The sequence below is a fragment of the Pseudonaja textilis genome, chromosome 1 (assembly GCF_049901715.1).
Source record: "Pseudonaja textilis isolate UNSWEBS1 chromosome 1, rPseTex1.2, whole genome shotgun sequence".
Classification (NCBI taxonomy): domain Eukaryota; kingdom Metazoa; phylum Chordata; class Lepidosauria; order Squamata; family Elapidae; genus Pseudonaja; species Pseudonaja textilis.
This window is the reverse complement of record NC_141990.1, coordinates 124,047,742-124,068,021: the sequence shown is the minus strand read 5'-3', so window position 1 is coordinate 124,068,021 and position 20,280 is coordinate 124,047,742. Positions and strand designations below refer to the sequence as shown.

General features: G+C 38.2%; 1 long non-coding RNA gene across 4 annotated transcripts; it reads left to right on the top strand.

Annotated features, from left to right (window-relative positions):
- Positions 1-4,980: 4,980 nt before the first annotated feature.
- On the top strand, positions 4,981-14,127 carry LOC113455233 (uncharacterized). 4 transcript variants are annotated; one of them, XR_015740056.1, is made up of 5 exons: positions 4,983-5,133; positions 6,513-6,580; positions 11,465-11,544; positions 12,683-12,791; positions 13,798-14,127. It is a non-coding gene; the product is annotated as an uncharacterized LOC113455233 (long non-coding RNA). The 4 variants fall into 4 exon arrangements; XR_003376499.2 differs by lacking the exon at positions 11,465-11,544 and adding an exon at positions 11,291-11,368; XR_015740054.1 differs by having other exon boundaries at positions 4,981-5,133; positions 11,465-12,791.
- The last annotated feature ends 6,153 nt before the right edge of the window (positions 14,128-20,280 follow it).

Sequence of the window (20,280 nt, the reverse complement as noted above, 5' to 3'; positions counted from 1 at the left end):
CCTCCTGTTCTTCTCTATAACCCTCTGAGATGGATTGGGCTGAGAGAGAGAGAGTGGTTGGTCCAAAGTCACTCAGCCAGCTTGTATGTCTATGGAGGGACTAGAAATCTCAGTCTCCTGGTTTCTCACCACTAGCTTAGACCAACTTCAGATGAGTTTCACTCTGTTCTCTTCCGGGATTATAATCAGTTCAGAAGTTACAATTCCCTTCTGCTGAAATACTGAAATGATCCAGGAAACTATCCTTGTTTTCTTGCCTGTCTATAGCTTGAATTTTAAAAAAGAGGGTTGCTCAAGGGAATTGCCATGAAATGAGAAATTGCAGCAGCTGGGGGAGGATTGAAACACTCAAAGGAGCAGCTCCCACATGATGGCTGCAGTTTAAAGGTTACTTGATAAAAGTTTGTGTAATTCCCCACAAGCAGGACTCCCTGGAATCAGGTACTGTATATAAATGAATATCCCCCAAATCAGATGATAACATGGCTAGCATATCCATAGTTCCCCTCCCCGAGTCTGGCCTCAGCAGACTTCCTACTTCTGAAATTGGGTCCTTTTATATATGCCACATTGACAGTAATTTATATGAAATAACACACATTACAAAATGTTATCCTTTCTTTCCATAGAGTTTACTATTTTTCAAACATAAAGGTTATCAATTTTAAGTGACTGATAAAAGTGCAGTATGTCTGTGGCAACTTGTTTTCAACTGAAAAAGTTCACTATAAATAGGCAAATAATGTCTGGGATTTCCACAGCCTAAATGTTGCTATAAATAGTAGTTGAAATTTTCCCACTTCATGCTTTCAGAAAGAACATTCTCCACTTCCTTTCATACAATACTCTTGGGAGTTACATGAGAGCAATATTGCTAAAATCTATGTTAAGCAAGTAACAAAAATGTATGGCTAAATTCATCCAGAATCCATTGGAAGATTTAGGGTGTTCAGTCACACATTCAAAGTCACTGCACATTCTAACCCCATCACTTTGGTTATCTGAAATATAATTTCACTGTCTAACTTCTTAGAAAATGGAAATCTTTTTGAGGTCTTTTACAGCAGAAAACTAATTGAAATACTAAAAATACCTCTTCACAAAATACAAATTATAACTTCCTGGGGAACTGATTGGAATTATGCATTGCAGGGGCAAGTGGGAGAATAACATTCCCAAATAACAATAGAATATTTGTCCCTAACTTAATATATTTCTTTTATTTTCCCCCCTGATTTATTAAGGATGCTTCCCTTGGTCTCATGTGCTCCAGATGTGCTGGGACTACAGTTCCCAATAATTACCAGAGCAGCACATTTTGCCATATCAGGTGAAGAATTCTGGGAATTGCAGACCTAATTGGAAACCTCCAGAGCCATAGTGGCAAACCTATGGCACACATGCCACAGGTGGCACGCAGAGCCATTTGTGCTGGCATGTGAGATACAGGCAAACTTAAGCTCACTGCGCATGTGCATGCCTCACACTGATTTTCTGAGGGATTGAGGCCTTTTTCTGCCTCCCAAAGGCTTGAGGAAGGCTTCTGCAAGCTTTGCAAGCCGAAAACTAGCCCAGTTTTGTCACTTCCTGTTTTTCTGAAAATACCAGAAGTGACGAAACAGGGCTAGTTTTCCACCTCCAAAGCTTGCAGAAGCCTGCAGAATCCTTCCTCAAGTCTTTGGGAGGCCGAAAAAGGCCTCAAACCGGCCGAAAATTAGCTGTGAGGCACAGTGCAGGTAAGGGGGTGGCGGGGGGTAGGGGGATTACACACGTATGCATAGGGGCGTGGGAGCATGCATTGCCTTCTGGGTGCTGGCACACGAGCTTAAGCATGTAAGTGCATGCACAATTTTTGGCACAGGAGCCCAAAAAGGTTAGCCACCACTGCTCTAGAGCCTGAGCAAGGCTGCTTTAGCTAAAGTAATGCTTTATCCAAAATGCCTTACCTTTGACTTCCAAAGGTTTATTTGATGGGGGGAAATTCCATATACCTGTAGGCCTAAGTAGACTTTTTAGCTATTTTTTGCTGCAATTTTCATCCCACATGCCAATAAAGTTAAATAGTGTATACCCTATTTCTCCTTTTGTCTTCCTTTCCAATTGTCCATGACCTCTGTTCCCTGTTCAGATATCTGTTGACCCTACTTAAAGCAGAAATCAAACTTTATGAGGAGTTTCTTCTGGTCAGAAATAGCAAATTCATATCCCACAGAGAATGGGAGGCATTGTGGCTGAAGAAATTTCTTGAGAAGGGATGGTCATTTCATAAGTCTAGCATAAAGTAAACCTAGCACATCTGGGCTACAAACATTCAGATTCTTCAGTAGGAAAGCATTGTAGACCTGTGGACTTCAACTCCCAGAATTCCTGGCTGGAATTCCACAGGTCATAAAGGGCCATAGTTGCTCACCTCTGCTGTATAGCATTTTGTATCTCTTTTCTGGCAGCTATCAATATTTTTGTAGCTCCAATTGCATAAGGCTACATAACGAAAGCCAATTTTCACCAAAAGCCAAGTGCACCAAATAACATTGTACAAATTATAGTATGGAGAACAAGATTTACCCAGAATAATAGTACAGATGTTTTAGAGATTGGTTTAGTTAAAGGTTTGTTTGTTTGCCATTTGCCAAGTAGATTTATATCCTTTCATTCAGGTGCTAAGGGAGGGTATATGAAGGGCTGAAATCTTAACATCACATCAAAACTTATTTGATAGTAGACTGCCAAGTATTGCAAATCCTTCAGAACAGATACAACATGTAACAATAAGGCATCCCATTCAATACTATATTACAAGTACCATAGTATGTATACTTGAACTCTGAATTACAGTCATAAAACATTACAATCAGAAGTTAAGGCATCATGGTTTTTGGCATTTTTTTTGGCAGTCATTAAGCAAGAGTCGTAATTAATCAAAAAAAGATTAAGTTGCAACTTGAATTATATGAATGGGATGGTGCTTGTTGGATACAAATCATTATATCATATCCCTCTTCCTTGGTTGTCTTGCTTTCCCTGTATTGGCAGTAAAAGGTATAAAATGTCCTCTACACCAATATGGTTTCAGCTGATGTAGAGCTTCACAATTATACTCTAAACTGCAGAGAGATACTATATTCTGAAGATTCTCCATATTTGGTCCCTCCAATGGTCAAAGCAATTGAATTTTTTACAGAGAGGCAAGAGGGAAGGCACCATTTTAGCCACTATATTAGTAGAAAATCGCTATATGGAGATTTAATTTTAATTGCTTTATAGGCTAGCTACAAATGTTTCCCTAAATCTAACGTTACATGTGTGTTCCCAGGTTCTGCTGATGGTCTCCTTGTATTCTAAAGAACTGTTTGTGCCTCAGTGTCCAGTTGAAAGTGATTTGAGTGTCCCTTTCAAATCACTTTCAACCAAATATTGAGGCACAAACAGTTTCTTAAAATACAAGGAGACCCAGTGAATGTAAAATAAAAGCACACTTTACTGGTTACAATTTGCTCTTTCACATATATGTGCGCACACTCATCCGCACTTACTGTCCAAAGATGATTCAGAGTTGGGGGGCTTCAGGACCCCTTTTATCCCAAAATCCTTGCTTTATTCTGGTTAGTGGGACTTGGAGAAGGGCTTCCCATGAGCTCAGGCCCAGCTTCTTTTATCTGATTCAGGTGACTTTTTTTCTTTGTTTCCCTGAAGACTCGATTCCTTTTAAGTATTTTCTCTGAGGGAGCTTTTCCAGTTTTTGTCCATCCTGCTTACCTGTTTGCTTCATCTTTAAGGTATGGCAACTTAGGCCTATCAGATTAATTAGAATTTCAGTTGCAGATCCTGCATATTTTGGAGGATGAGAATATATAAGATAGTTGCGGTAAAGGCAATTAAAGCTACACCCACATGACATCTTAAAAATGAAATCAATATACTTTCAAATATATAGCTGTTGTGTCACTCATGGTCCACTTGATTCTTGAAATTTCAGCTTGTATAGATGCCCCACTCTTTCTTAAAGCAGATGGGATCACTGTGGGGATTATCACAGCTTGAACAATTTACACAACTGGCTTACAGCCGTTTAGAAGCCAAAATGTTCAAGGGAAAAATGTAACTGGCATTTCCTGAAATTTTTCTTCCATGGATAGTTTATTATTCATCACATTTTTATATCCTGTCTTTCCTTTCCACGAAAGACCATAAGTGATATAGCTGACATTTTCTCAGCATTAGCCTCATAACCTTGTAACACGGATTAGATTGAAAGATACTAATCCCCAAAATATTAGCTCATCCAGCCTAGTTTTATTTTATTTTTTTTCCTCACTGCCAAGGTTCACCTACTCTTTCCTTTTGCTGCACTTGAGCCATTGTTAACTCAGAATGCCGGGGCTCGGAATTCCCATTGCTAAGGAAGTTAGTTGTTAAATGAGTCCTGCCCAATTTTATTATGGGTTTTTTTTTGCCACAGTTGTAAAACAAATCAGTGCAGTTGTTAAATGAACCATGCAGTCATTAAGTGAATTTGACTTTCCCCACTGACTGCTTGTCTCAAGCTGGCCAGGAAGGTTGCAAATGATAATCACTTGACTCTGGGATGTAGCTACTGTCCTAAATATATGCCAGCTGCCAAGTGCCTGAATTTTAATCATATAAATGTAGGGATGCTATGATGATCATAAGTACGAGGAACAATTCTTAAGTCACCTTTTTCTGCACTTTTGTAACTTGGAACAGCTGCTAAACGAAGAAGTTGAGGACAGCCTGTATATCACAATAAAACTCCTCTAACGGTTGTTGTTCTTCATCCTCTTTTAGCGATGCAAACCCTTGCTTCTGCTTTATTCTACTCTAATAGTCCACTTTACTCTCCTTTGACCTAACTTTAGTGGCTACTCCGTGAGTACCTCCGAGTCGCCTAACTTCGGATTTGACGCTCAGCCTCCCGCCTGTCGGAAAGCTAGGAACAGCGCCGCCATCCAGCCAGCCTGCGCAGGTCCGTCCCGGCCCCGCCAACTGTTCGCGCCTTTCAAAAACAACAAGCCCTCCCCACGGGCGATGAGTAAAGACAAGGGCGGAGAAAGCGGCTTCTAGGCCGGCCGGTCCCTGAAGTCGCCTCGGCAGCTCCCGACGGCGGGACAAAAGGTGAGCGCCTCAGCGAAGGGGGGCGATTGCACCAGCTATTGCCTGAGGGCGACTGCGTGCGTGACCTCCGCCCGGCCGTCTCTCCACCCACCCCGTGCCCGCCCATGCTGCTTCCACCTCGGCTGTAGAGGGCTGTGCCCTCCTCCTCCTCTCCCTCGGCGGCAGCCGGAGCCCCCGGTCATGAGAAGGAGCGGAGGCGCTTGAGTGTAACGGGGACCGGCGAGGGGAGCAGAAGCCGAATCGCACCCCGTGCCAAGAGCCCCGGGCGGAGGAGAGAAGATACTCCTGTCGCCGCTGCTGCACACTTACTCCTGTGCGCTACGTGCTGCCCGCCGCTGCGATGCTGGGCACCGCGCCCACCTACATCCTGGCCTGGGGAGGGGGGGCTGGCGGCTGCTCTCGGCCTTGCTGCCCGCCCGCCCGCTTCTACCACCCGGTAGACGACCGGCTCTACACCATCTACCAGAGCATGGTGCTCTTCTACTTCGAGTACTACACCGGCGTGCAGGTGAGGGAGGGCGGCTCACGGGGTGTGCCGAGGTTGGGACACTCTCTTCTCCCGCTCGTCCCTACAAGCCCGCCTCGTCCCAGCCAGAGAGGCCGGAAAAGGGCCGGAGAGCAATGGAGATAGATGCCTCTGCAGGCTTCCCAGCCCGAGCAAAGGAGCCCTCAGGGGAGGCTTAGGTGGGCCTAGTTAAGCTGTGACCTCCCAGGACAGCAGGTGGGAAGAGGCAGAGCCCACTGTGCGCTCAGTTCAAACTCAGGCAGCGTTGCAGATATTGACAAGAGGAAGAAAGCAAGCTGTTGGCCTCACTTGTCAGGGTCCCCTCTGGCACCGACCAGGGATAAAGTGAAGCACTGCATCTCATAAGTTGTGTTTTATCCATACTCGTTTGGATAAACTGAATTCTTAGAGGGATATAGCCTTGTATAATTACAGTTCTATTTGCAGAGGAACTGATCAGGCACCCCAATTAATTAATTAATTTATCAAATTTAGAAACCACCCATTTCCATCCCAAAAGGACTCTTACAATTTACAGAGGGGTTATAGATGAATTAGCATTCCCAATCATTTTTATTATACGCTGGGCACAATTTGAATATCAAAATTATATGGTAATAAAATAAATATAATAGGGCTAAATGTTGGCTTAATGTAGTAATATACACATGATGATTTTTGCAAGAAAACATAATTTTTATAATTAGATTTCATTTAAAACTCCACTGTTGAATCATAACATAAGCCTGTATATCTGTCAGTGTATTCGGTTATATAGTTTCAGGCTACATAAAGAAGAAGCAAAAGTTAACCTTTGATTTTAAATTAATTTCTTTATAATTAAGATAACTAAGTACTTTTTCTTCTGTCTTAGGAATTCTGTATGGTGATTTGCCTAAAAGTAAAGAGAATGTGGTATTTATATTAAATCATCACATAAAGGTTTGTATATGGCTGGTTTCTCTATAAGGCATTTTTAATAATTATAATGCTGCCTGATATGCTACATAGCATGGGAGGATCTAATGCTAAAATAAAAATATAGGATCCAGACTGGGTTGGTCTTTAGGTCCCAGTGACCGACCCAGATTGCAGCATTATCCTGGGACACATATATTCGACTTCATTCATAAAATAACAATTATATAGGGGGTGAAGTAGAACTATAGGCAATCTTCCCTTAATGACCATGGTTGGGACCAGAGTCTTGGTTTTTCAGTAAAGCAGTCAATAAGCAACTGTTTCACTGAACCGCAATCCCAGCACTCCCCACTGTGTCATTACGGGATCTCACATGTCCTTGAGTGAACTGAGCCCCTCTTCATGCCTGTGTAGTATATAGTATATAAAAATACTACATCTCAATAAAAGGAAGCAGGTAAAACAAGTATATAGTAAATTCAAAATTTTAAAGGCAGGGCGGTATCTTCAAGATGCTAACCAATCCCAAGTTTGCAAGCCCCATGTGAATTGGCAGAGTTCAAACTCTTTCAAAAGGCCAGGGTAGTGGGGGCTTGTCTCACTTCTGGGGTGGGAGAGGATATTCCAAAGGGCGGAGGCAACAGCAAAGAATGAACGCTCTTTTTCTGGATTCCACAAGTCGAAATTATTTAACCGATGGGGTCTATAACATACCTTCTCTGCCTGATTGAGAGGGATGGGATGATGTAAGGGGGATAACCAGAGATAACCTGGCCGCATGTCATATAGGGCTTTAAAGATTGTAACCAACAATGTGAGCCTTGGATCTGAAAGCAAACCGGCACCCAACGCAGCTCACACAACAGAGGTGTTGTATGTGCCATCTTTAGGGCACCCAAACTTTTATGAAATATTTTTGATGCCCATCTGTATCCAACAACTCTGGGTGGCAAATTGTCCTCATGGCTGCATTTTGTCCCTGCTGGCGCAGTGTTAGAATGCTGTCTTGCAGCCTAATTCTGCCAAGTGCCAGCAGTTCGATCCTGATCTGCTCAAGATTGACTCAGCCTTCCATCCTTCTGAGATCGGTAAAATGAAGACCCAGATTGTGGGGAGCAATGTACTGACTCTATAAACCACTCAGAGAATGCTGTAAAGCACTGTGGAGCGGTATGTAAGTCTAAATGCTATTGCTATTCAAGGGTACCCCATGTAGAACGCATTACAATAGTCCAAGCTGGACATGACCAGGATCTGAGTGACTAAAAGAAGGGCCTCCCAATCCAGGAACAATATAACAGACTCCTCAAGCAGGAGCCATAAATCCAAGAGGACCCCCCAGAATACGGACCAGGATCTCTCTGGGTTAGTGCAATCCCAGGAAAGACTATTAGATACAGAGAAACCCTTCCCCACATAACACATTCACATCCACTCCATCTTACCATGGTTCAGGGTGATGCCTGTTGTTCCCAATCCAGATCCCTAAAACCTCAAGATATGGCAAAAGAATATCCACAGCAGCTTTTTCTTGTGCAAGAAAATGGAGAGTGCTGGGCATGTGCAAGCTTTAGAATAGAATAAAAATAAATATTTTTTTAAAAAAATTAATAACTATAATTATCCTATTACTCTCTGGCATTCATTTTCAAAATTCTGTAGTTTTTAATTCTGCATCCATTTGGCCAATAAGTGAAGTCACAGTGTCTTTCTCCTTGCCTGTACAGTTTCAATAGAATTAGCTGCTGCATGGAAGATTTTTTGTCTTTTTCTCAGAAGGGGAAACTACTACTGTAGAGAACATGAAATGTTGTCAAAAGATCTATGTCATCCAACATCCTCTTTCCTACCTTGACTGGCAGGTGATAATCCTGATTGTCACCAACTTTATATCCTACATGCCTCAAAATGGTCATGTATATTAGAAAATACATGGAAGTGTTGATTTAATGCACAATTTTATCTGGATTATTCTTTTTCTTCAGTTCTCTTATATCTGTAGCTACATAGGAATTTGATGGTGGAGTATTTTTTCTTATCTGTGTAGTTTAATTTTTCTGAATATTAATATTCTAAACAATCCATTAATATAGTACATGATGACACAAAACTATTTTTTTCTTTAAAGTCATATTGTGCAGATTTGAAAAAAAATGTTTTTATGCTGTTTGGAGAACCACAAATGGAATAACTCAGGGACCACATTAATAACTCAATGCTGGAAATAGTGCTTGCTGGAATTTGAGAAATAATACCATACTGGCTTATGAGAAATCTGCAATGCCAAGTGATATGTATATTTTACTCTCATTTTTATGCCCGAACCCTGTGCCAGATCTGCATAAACACAAAAACACTTCCTCCTCTTCCTGTTGATGCTGGGGTGTGATGTCACTTGCACTCAAGTAAAATTTCCCTGTGACAGTTGATTACAGAATTGTGATGGAATGTATATTTCCTACCTCCAATAAACATCCTGTTGTGGAATGTGTGTATGTTCTGAATATGCAAAAACAGAACATTAGTTCAAGGAAAGCATGCTAGGAAACACATTTGAAGCTTTGGTTTTGATCCACAAAACAGGTCCTTAAATCATTGAATCACTAATTTTTAAACATTACTTATTCTTCTGAATAAGTAATGTTTAAAAATTAGTAACATCTTAAAAAATATTCTTTGAGTAAATTTCATATTGCTTCCAAAAAGTGGATGAAGTGATCGTATATCTGTATCAAATATAGGGAGTGTACACACACACACACACACACACACACACACACACACACACACACTAAAGAAAAAAACAGCATATGGGAAAGAATAGATTTGATTGGAAAATTGCTGTTCCAGACCAAAAAAAAATGCAATCACATGACCACAAAATGCTGCACCCAGTCATAAGTGCTAGCAGGTGCCAAGCACACCACTTGCAATCACATGATATGAGGCGGCAGTGTGACGGTTGTCATAAGTCACTTTTTTAGAGGCCACTGTTACTTTGAATCGTTACATATTGTAAATTGAGGACTGCCTATAGTAGAAATGTGTTGGTTTCTGATGCCTCTTTTTCTTTTAAGAGAGTTACGCAGTGTTTCAGATTACCAGTTACAGTCACAAAAATCAGACTGAACAACCTGGCAACAGTTTCAGACATTTATGTTTTTTATTATTATGTTTATGCTTTCATGGCTGAAAAATTGAGGGTGGGAATGGATAGGAATTATTTGACTTGACAACTATTTGTGAAATTTCCCTGATTTTACAAATACAGAAATAGGCACATTACATTAGATTAAAACTGACTACTAATAATGGTCTTGCTTTTGAACATTGTTTTACTAATAGCTGGATGGAGACAAGTTTACAGGATTGAACAAAAATAATAAGTGACAGCCTTGTTTGTTTTTTGCAAAAGAGGTGGGGGAAAACATGATGTTCACATTTTCCAATTGTTTTAGAGTTTTATTATGACCAGCGGATGCAGCTTTGCTTATTCTTGTTATTTGATGTATAAGTGTACCCCTGTATGGGGTAGCTAATCTCTGCCAAAATGAGGTGCTTTCCACAATGAAGGCAATTTAGTCAAACTACCGTTCAAAAAGGTTTAGTTGACACAAAATAATGTTCTAGTTTTGCTTTTTTTTTCTCCTTTTTTTTGGGGGGGGGATCAGAACGAGCAGAGAAGATTCTGGAGACATTGCTTCAGAAAGCTGCTTCCAAGGATTGTTTCTGTTCAAAGTTGGTTAAAGCTTCGTGCTAAAAGCTTTCTACAATGCTAATAAGCTAGTAAGTGAGATGTTTGCCTCCTAACAACATAATGATAGAATGATACTGGACAAAACATTTGAGGGACTTTCATAAGAAAACAAAACAATCCAAAATAAGAAATAAAGTCTTTTTGACCCCAGCTACTCCTGGTGATAAAAATATTTCTGTTAACGCTTGGTATTATAATATACCAATCTTTGCATTATCTCTTATGTAAAGCACCATTCATGAAATCCATATTGTATACAATATTTTAAATGAAAACAATTGGTGTTCCTAAAATTGATCAGCTTTTCTCTTTATTCTTCTTGGAAAAACTGTTCCAAAATATTTATTTATGAGAGCATTCGAAAATGTTTTAGTGTATATAATAAGTGTATATAAGGCAGCAGACTTTTTATTTACTTGGACTGCACCTATTATTAAATGGACTTATACAAGAGGACTTTAACTTTCTTGATCTCACCCTCCTATATTTTGCCATGGGACAACATAGAACATGATTTGAAATATGGTGGCCTGCAGGAATAAGGAGAATACATTCATTGGCATTTCCATTGTTAGTGAGAGAACATTGTTAAAAGAATATTGTATGTAGCTAAATATGGTACACTCAGTAAGAATTCAATTTTAATAATTTACTGAACTTTGTGTACTTCACGTACCTGTACTTCGTATTCCAAAGAAAAACTCTAGACTTAGATACATTTTTCTTGACGTATCCATATGGAGTCAACTGTCTTTGGGTTAAAAACTACACTTTTTTTCCTGTTTTTTTTAATAGAAAAATATTGTAAAATAAAAACAAAAAAAAATCTTCATATTTCTATTGTTGCAAAACCAAATTTAAGAGCATAGAAAGCTGCTCGCTCCACAGCAGATAAAATGCTGTTACTTTAATTTTTTTTATTCTGTTTTATTAATCATTAAGAATTTGAAATATAAATCAATTTGTTTATATAGTAGCACAATGGAGTGTATGTGAAATGAAGTGCCAGATTTAACAAAAAGAAAATGAACAAGATGAAAGCAAAAACTCTAGTAAGCTTCTTTATTTCCTCTTTATACAGTGTTTATGTTCTCTCCCTCCCACTCCCCCACCCCCGTATGTGTGTGTGCTTATACTTGTGATATCAGCTTCCACAAATGTGAACTTCAGGAGTCAATTCCCTTTTCAAAATCAGATGCTGGTTTATACTTTTCTTCCATGAAGTCAGGCAAGTATTCTAAGCAGTTCTTTTGGTTTGGTTGCTTGGAGGATAAACATTTGTACTTTTCCAGGAAGAGTCCTGGTATTCAGATACACACCTGTGTTTGTATTGAAAAATTAGACTAATTTCACTTCACCTAAATTAAGCAAAATTTATTTAGAGAGAAGGTCTACATTTAGTTTAAATTAAACTAAACACAACTAGTTCAGCAAATGTTATAGGAGATGGATGATTGGGCCAATATAATAAACGGAGTTTTGCTTTTAGTACATCAATTCTGGCTGAGCTCCATATTCTTTCACAAATTACATTTGTGAAAACTGATAGAAGCACAAAGTAATTGTGTTATGCTGCAGGGCTGGAAGAAAAATGAGACTTTTTGACCAGAACAACCTCATTGAGGTTCAGTCTTAAGGCTGAATTGTTTAAGTTAATGAAACTGTACTATATATGTTCAATTCCACAGATATATTTTATGATTTATGTAGAAGGAGCATTTTACAATCCAGAACTGCCCAAAATAATTGCATGGAGCCAGCCATATGCTGAAAATGAAAACTACCAAGAGCTGTCAAATGAGCCATCATGCCCCATCTAATTCAGTTTAATGAAGGTCAAAGAGACAACAGCCAAAGCATGCAAACCAAAACAGAGTCTCTGACAGACACATGCCTGAACAGTTTACTCTTATTGGGAGTGCACAGACCAGCCCAAAATCAGTCCAAGATTCCAAGAGTCAGTTCAGAGGAGCACAGGCATAATTCATATGAATTGTCATACAAGAGCCAAATAGTTGTTTCCAGTAAAAGGCTATAACTCAAGGCTGCCTCTTAAATCAGGCTTCGGCCAACTGTTGCTAATCAATACATTTACTCACTTGCTTGACAAGATGCTTCATAGAAGGGCTCCGCTGTTCTGTCTCCACTCACCAGGCTGCTCCAGCTGTGCATAGGGTGCCTGTTTTTGATTGGCCCCATGTGATTCGTGTGGTTTACAAAATCAGTTTCAAATCAGAGTCTAAAAAAAATTGAGACTTGATACTTGGATCAGTGTTTAAAGATTGTTAAATAACTTTGCCTTTAATTTTACAAATAACTGAAATTAATCATAACTAAAATACTTATAATGTTCCTCTGGATTTTAGACTTTCTTTGTAAGGCATCCCCAAGAATTCACATCCATATTGAATGAATTAAACTAAAAGACATTCCAGAAGAACAAATATTTCATGAATATTTTGAAGTCAAGAACAAGTGAGTAAGGCCTGGTACTGTATCTGGGGTGTTTGATTTTTTTAAAATTTATTACTTGCATTAAGAAAATTAGTGGCGTGAGAGTGGGAAATATCACTCAAACTGATTTTGTCATACTTGTGGCTGCAACTGAATCAATATGGAATTGAATATCCTTTATTCTCAGTCCAAAGTACTTGGTCTAATTTGAATCAGAATAGCCACATCTATAAAAGAATATTTTGTAATAGATGTGGCTATACTAATGAAAAGTAGACGAGTTGTCTTTGCCTGAGAATAAAGGATATTCATTTCACTTTGGTTCACTAGAGTAAGATAATTCGATTGATTTTGGCTTTGAATGTTGTGTATATTCACCTAGTGGGAATTTATCTCGTAAAACTGGTTTTATTACATAAATGTGCCGAGAATTTATAACTTAGCTAAAACCCCAGTTATTTTCATTTGAACCCATTCAGTCATTGTAATTATCAATATTTGCTTACTTCATGAAAATATCTATGAAAAGTAATCAGAATTAGCCCTTCACAAAGTACATCAATATAAACAAAGCTGAAGTTTAAAGCAGCCACATCATTTGTGAGACTCATGCAGGTGCTTCAAAAGACAAGAACGCTTCCATTAGAATTGCTTTAAAAAAGTGTCTGTGCCTACACAGAGACACCTGACTATTTCTTCCACGTGTTGTGACTGTTTGACTATTTCAAACAGATGATTCACAGGTGCCATATTGCTTTGCATAGCACCTCTTTTAATGCTTTGTACAGCCCTGAAAATAACTGTGGCCAAATTATACACTGTAGTAAATTAAAATGGTATTTACAAATGAAGATTAAAAAATTCAGTCCCTACTGTATGAAAGAGGGGATTTCAGACCAAAAAGTACGGTTTTCAAGGAAAGTATTTGTGATAAATTATCAGAAATAACCAGAGAATTGTATAAAAGCTTCTAACCAAAAGTATGTAATAAATAAATCTAATTTTTAAACTTTTTCCTTGCTCCTAGATTGCTTAATAGAATTTTATGATGCAAAATATTCTAAAAGAAGAAAAATGTTCACTCCAAACTAAGTCTCCACAAAACATTGCCATCCTTATTATTTTTAAGCTGCTTGACTGCCAGCATGCTACTGACAGAGTCTGAAGGAAACTACATGAAAACGTGGATATATGGGAGCTTACTAGGCTGTCTTTGAGTCAATATTAAAGTGTAAAAACTCTGCACTTCCATTCAGTGGCTTTTCTCTCTTACTGTTCACATCACATCAAATTCTTTCCTAAATTTTATATTAACGTTTTAAATAAAGTCTTATCAATTGAATAAGTCCAATTGCAAGTTTATCCTGCCTTATTGATTACAAAAGCCTCAGGAGCCAGTTCACTTGAGCCTCTTGCCTTGATTATCTCTGAATTCTTTCAGTATCCTTTGAATGAACCAAACTCTACGAGATAACTCCCAAGTAGTTTTAAGCCATTGCACAAAGTCAGCCAAGCACACCATGAACTTCCTACAACTTCCTGCACAGTCATGTGAGGCTGCAAGGGAATTTAACAAGAAAGGATTATATTTCTGACAGATTACTTGGCAGGATATGGTTTGGTATGATTAGCTCTCAGTAGGTATATAGTACAGGCCACCCAGTCACGCACAGGAAATACAGGTAGTCATCGACTTACAACCACAATTGAGCCCAAATTTTATGTTGCAAAGTAAGAAATATATTAAGTGAGTTTTGCCCCATTTTATAACTTTTCTTGCCACGTTAAGTGAACCACTGCTCTTTTTAAATTAGTCACACAGTTATTAAGTGAATCTGGCTTCCCCATTGACTTCGCTTGTCGAAAGGTTGCAAAAGGGGAACTCACAATGCTGTGACCTTCTTTAAGTTAATTGTCAGGCATCTGAATGTAAATCACATGACTATGGGGATGCTGCAATGGTGATGAGTGTGAAAAATTGTCCTTAAATCACTTTTTTCAGTGTTGTAAGTTCGAACAGTCACTAAATGAACTGTTGTAAGTCAAACTCTTTGCAACTCAGCTAAGATGTGTGGGAAACACACTCCCACTTGCTAAAGAGTTTGTCTCCCAGTTAGTGCCCGGATAGTTAAATTCTCTATTATTATTGTGGTGTGTTTCCTGCACACCTTAGCTGACTACAAAAAATTCATCTACTTCTACTTGGTTGAGTGGCCTGTAGTCTACACCTATGGCAATGTCGTTCTTTTTTTCCTTTTACATTAACTCACATGCATTCAAAACTTTGTTTTATGCATTTCGGTAGAGGTGTAGTGATTTCCTACATATAATGCAACTTCACATCCTCTTTTGTAAGATCAGTTTCTTTTGAATAGTTTATATCCTCCCAACAGTACATTTCAGTCATGAGTTTAATCCCATCAAATTTAGGCAACTATATCATACATGCCCTTGTGTACTAGGACCAAGTTCTCCCTGTTTGTTCCTCATACTTTGAGCATCAGTGTATAGACATTTGAATCCTTTGTGGCTGACCCTGCATTTGTTTCCTACATCTGTTTTTGAGTTCCTTTTCCTTCCCACCACACCGTACCTGATAGTTTGATTGGTTGTCTTGGGGTTTATGCTTGGGATGATGTCCTAAAAATCAGTCACCCTCCCCTTCAATTTTAAATGGTTCTTCCCAATATTTTTACAGATATAGTTCTTTCAGTATAAAGTTTGTTGGGTGCAGTCCACTTCATGGATGGTTATCCGAGGGAAGAAACATTACATATTCATCCACGGTGCAGAAGAAGAATAAAAGGAGATGAGAAAGAACAAATTGTAATATGTCAAAGTACTTTTCATTACTTTCAGACGATGAGCATTCAGAAGATGTTGGAATAATATTGCAAAGCAATAGAGCTCTTTTTTATCCTGGGAATAGAGCTAGCTCAAGCAGGAGACCTATGCCATTCCAGACAAATGGTTGTCCAATCCCTTCTTTTAAAAACTCCAGTGTTGGAGCACCCACAACTTCTGGAAGCAAATCAAATATTTTGTCAGGAAATTAAATAGGTACCTTAGGAACAGGGGCTTCAGCTGTTCAATATGCTCTGCGTTCTTTTTCAACTACAGTAGCCAGATTTGCAGAAGAGATCTAAGTTGAGCAGAAATAAATCTTGTGGTTCAGTTCTGTCCCAGGATCTAAAATGTTTCTCTAAGGGAGTGATGTCAAATTCATGTCATCATGATGGCCTCACGTGACTTATTGGGACTTTCCCCCACTTTGCTAAACCAGGCAGGGGTGGGGCCAGCACGTGAGTTTGACACCCCTGCTCTAAAGCATTTGGACCACTCTAATTTTTAAAGTTAGTTAGATCATTGTTAATTATCTGGTATTATCAGTGAGAAATATCTGAAGAACATAGCAACTTGTTCTTCCAAGCCAGGCATTTTCTTGAGGTAAACTGTACAATTGAGGGAAAATGCAAGAACTCTTCAACTTTTTCCTTATTCTGCTCACCAGCCCCCTTCCTCTTTTTACTAAAGTATTTAGGTGGTTCATAAAACACAAGAAAGATACAGAAGCAACTGTTAATTGCTGTAATTTTAGATTGACTTAAAAAAGAAACTGAAAAGGAGTAAGAATAGCAATTACATGTAATGACTCTCAGTCAGCTATAGCTAATATAACACACTGAAACATTTTCTTCCATATCTATGCGTGTGCAAATACACATATGTAGTCTACTTGCTGTTGAAAGTTCCCAAATTGGATAATATAAAGTAAGATGATAAAACCCAAAATTATAAACACTGAAATCATACAAAATTCTGAAACCATAGTAGAAGATTATGACAGGTCTGGAAGCAGAAACTGGACCACATCTGGAAAGCATTGTGCAGAGGAAGACTGGGTTATGTTGCACTGAAGTTGATGGCAAATAGTACATAGAGATTTTTTTAAAAAATCCTGGCACTGCACTTGGTTGAACATTTTGGGAGCCAATTTTATGACATTTTATGGGTTGAATTGCAATGTAATCAAGTAATCGGTTTTAATTTTCCCACTAGGAAGAAAAAAAATAATTCCACACAGACATCAACTTAAACACCTTTTGGAATCCCCGTTTTATGACCTGCAAATGTGCAATTCTAAGTAAAAGACAAAAAATCCTTGTTAACAAGATATAAAATAAATTAACTTTCTGGTACAGATAGTCCTCGACTTACAACAGTTCATTTAGTGACTGTTTGAAGTCGGTATTGGAATGGCACTAAAAAAAGTGAGTTATGACCATTTTCCACACTTTGCACCATTTCAGTATCTCCATTGTCACGTGATCAAAATTCAGATGCCTAGCCACTGACTCATATCAGTTGACAATTGAAGTGTTCAGAGGTCATGTGATCCCTTTTGCAGCTTTCTGACAAACACAGTCAATGATGAACCAAGATTCATTAACAATTGCAGTGAGTCACTTAACAACTGTGACAAGAAAGGTTGTAAAATGGGATAAAAGTCACTTAACGAATATCTCACTTAGCAACAGAAATCTGTGGCTCAGTTGTGGTCATAGGTTGAGGAGTATCCATAGTCTATTAGAAACCTATGTATGATTTGATTGCTTATAGTAACCTATGACTATTACTAAATGTTGTATCTTATGATACTAGATGAATGTACTTTATTTTTTCTTATGTACACTGAGAGCATTTGCACCAAGACAAATTCCTTGTGTGTCCAATCACACTTGGCCAACAAAGAATTCTATTCTATTATATTCTATTCTAATTTTAATCTATCAGTTTTAACTAATATTAACACATTGTGCCACATTCAATGATTTATTGCAGCATCCTTAAACCAAATTTCTTTGGCTAGGACACCAAAAAAGGTGTAAACAAATATCTTTGGAGTGGGTTGGTTTTTTCCCTCTTTTTATAGCAAAATATGTGCTCTGAATTGTTCCAAAAAGCATAAATCAATATAAAGTTTCTCTGAGGATGATCTCAAAATTTCCTAAAAAGTTTTAGGCAGAGATTACAGAGGTTGCAGTAAGTGTTAACATTCTTGGCTGATCTTACTTTATTGATGTCTTTGGTCTTCAGAGGAGACAGGGTGGTTAAATGCTGAGTCTGGCACAATTAAGAGAGTCAATACCTTGTTTACAACATGTGGGAATAATCTGATGCCTGTCTGAGTAAGCCCTCAGGGTAATTGAGAAGGAGAGAAAGATCCTCCTTGATTCTGGGATGGCTATATTCAAACTTCCCTTTTCTAAAACTCTTGTTAGTGAGACAGATGGAATGTGGGAGGCATGTAATACATTCATTTGTTTTATTGGTAAAAGATATCCTTCACCGTAGTTTCAATATTGTCCCAAAGGTGCTTTTCAAAGAAGCTTCTTGACTGAGAAGGGAACCTTCTTCAAAGAAAAACCAGAAAGTCCAGTTGCTTTTTGAAAAACCATGACCTGGATGACTGAGAATCTCCATAGATATGTAGTTTCAATATGTTCACAATATCAAGTGAAATTTCTCAATCTTGGCAATGTTCTTTATAATCTAAAGTTTGGCTTTTCGTACTCCAAACAATGTTCAATATTTGCCTTTGAAAATTAAACAATTTTATAGCAACAGCTCTGTTCAACTATTAACTTGCAGAATTTGATAAGCCCATACCTTTAAAACAATTACTTCAATCCACAGATATCCGGAAATATTGAGATTAACCTCATTTAAGAGTATATGAGTTTTAACCTTTAACCAGTCATCTAATAAAAAAATGTTTGAGAACTTTATCATCTACAGCCAGTCCTAAATTGTGCTTGAAATTAAGATACTCTGGGAAATATTTTACTTTCTACAAGTTATGTATAAGCTGTACACTTATGTGTAACATATGATGTGTAACTCCTTAGAATAATTAGTAGCCTTTGAGCATCAAGATATTTGGTAACTACAAGAATATCTTGTATCTGAAAATTTAACTTATGTTGAGCTGCTATGGACAAATCATAACTGCATTTTTTTCCTAGGGACAGACAACATGAGTAACATGTGAAAAATATTTCACTTCTATATGCACAGCTGCCTGTATGTAAGACAGAAAACTAGCAATTTGAAAGAAAAAGCCCCTTAAGGATGGAAAGGATATAATGAAGAAAATAGTGGTATATCATAATTTAAAATAGCATGAGGAAACAGGTCATTGATAACCTGGAGGAATTTATGGTGTGGTAGCTAGTTGTTCTTCATTGAATGAATGGAAATGACAGGTTTTGTGAACCCAACCATACAGTATTTCAGCACCATTTGGTGTGTGTTGAAAAAATATTCTTAATATCCACCAACTATTTACTTGCATCTAGAAACCTTAGGAATTGTAAGAAGTGTAGACTTTAACTCCCAGAATTCCTAGCCAGTGTGATAGTGAGGAATTCTGAGAGTTGAAGTCCACACATCTAAAAAATTGCCAAGATTGAGAAACACTAATCTAGATATCATTGATTTTGAAGCAGAAGCTCAACATACTTTAGCCAAGATGCATCCTTCATTTAGAAGTGCTGAAGCAGTGGATTTTTGCTGGTACCAGGTCTGTTTTGAATGCGAGCCTGGTTTCTTTGGAGACATTTGTTTTAAGGTTTATGTGATTCCCAATTTTTAAAAATTTAAATACTCCTAGTGAGAGCAATGGTCTAGCTACTTGATTTGTGCTCAGCACTGTATAGTCACAACTATGCTTGGACAGATATATTGGTATCAAATGTATACAAAACATATGAAATCCTGGAGTTTATTCCTGTCATGAATCAGGCTCTGAGTACTGAATCTAGCACAATGTGTTTGTGGAAAGCCTGTGCTATGTTCACAGTTGACCTATAAAGGAGAGAGGAGCTTCAGCAAGATGGTCCTTCTATAAATAGATGACTTGTCCAAGAATAAATGCACTTACTGTACCCTTTAATAGAACACCATGCTCTGCTTAATCTTCATTGCATTATCTTGTCTCCAACATTTCATTTCATATTTCATGTTTACTTATTTGGCTGCATAATTTGCTTTTTCCTGACAGCTCAGTCCAAACAATATTCATAAAGGGAAAAAGGAATGGAGAAATGGAATGTCTTATTTGTAGATTTTTTTAAAAAAATAAGGATGCTTGAAATAATTCCAAAACTGAACAAGCTTTTTGGATGAGAAGTGAAATGTTTTCAAAGAATAAAACCCAAGAAAGACCAATTGTTGTTGGAAAAGAACCTTTGGGACAACCGTGGCCTAGATCAGGGCTATCAAACTTCTGGCCCATGGGCCGAATGCGTCATGTGTTGGCCATGCCCACGCCCAGTTTAGCGAAGGGGAAAAAGTCCCGATACATCATGTGATGATGACATGATGATGTGAGTTTGGATAATTGACCTGGATAATTGAGAAACTCCATAGACCATCCCAAAAAATAACTTTAGACGGACATCCAACTTATTTGGCAAAATTCAAAATATTACTAATTCTCTGAATGAGT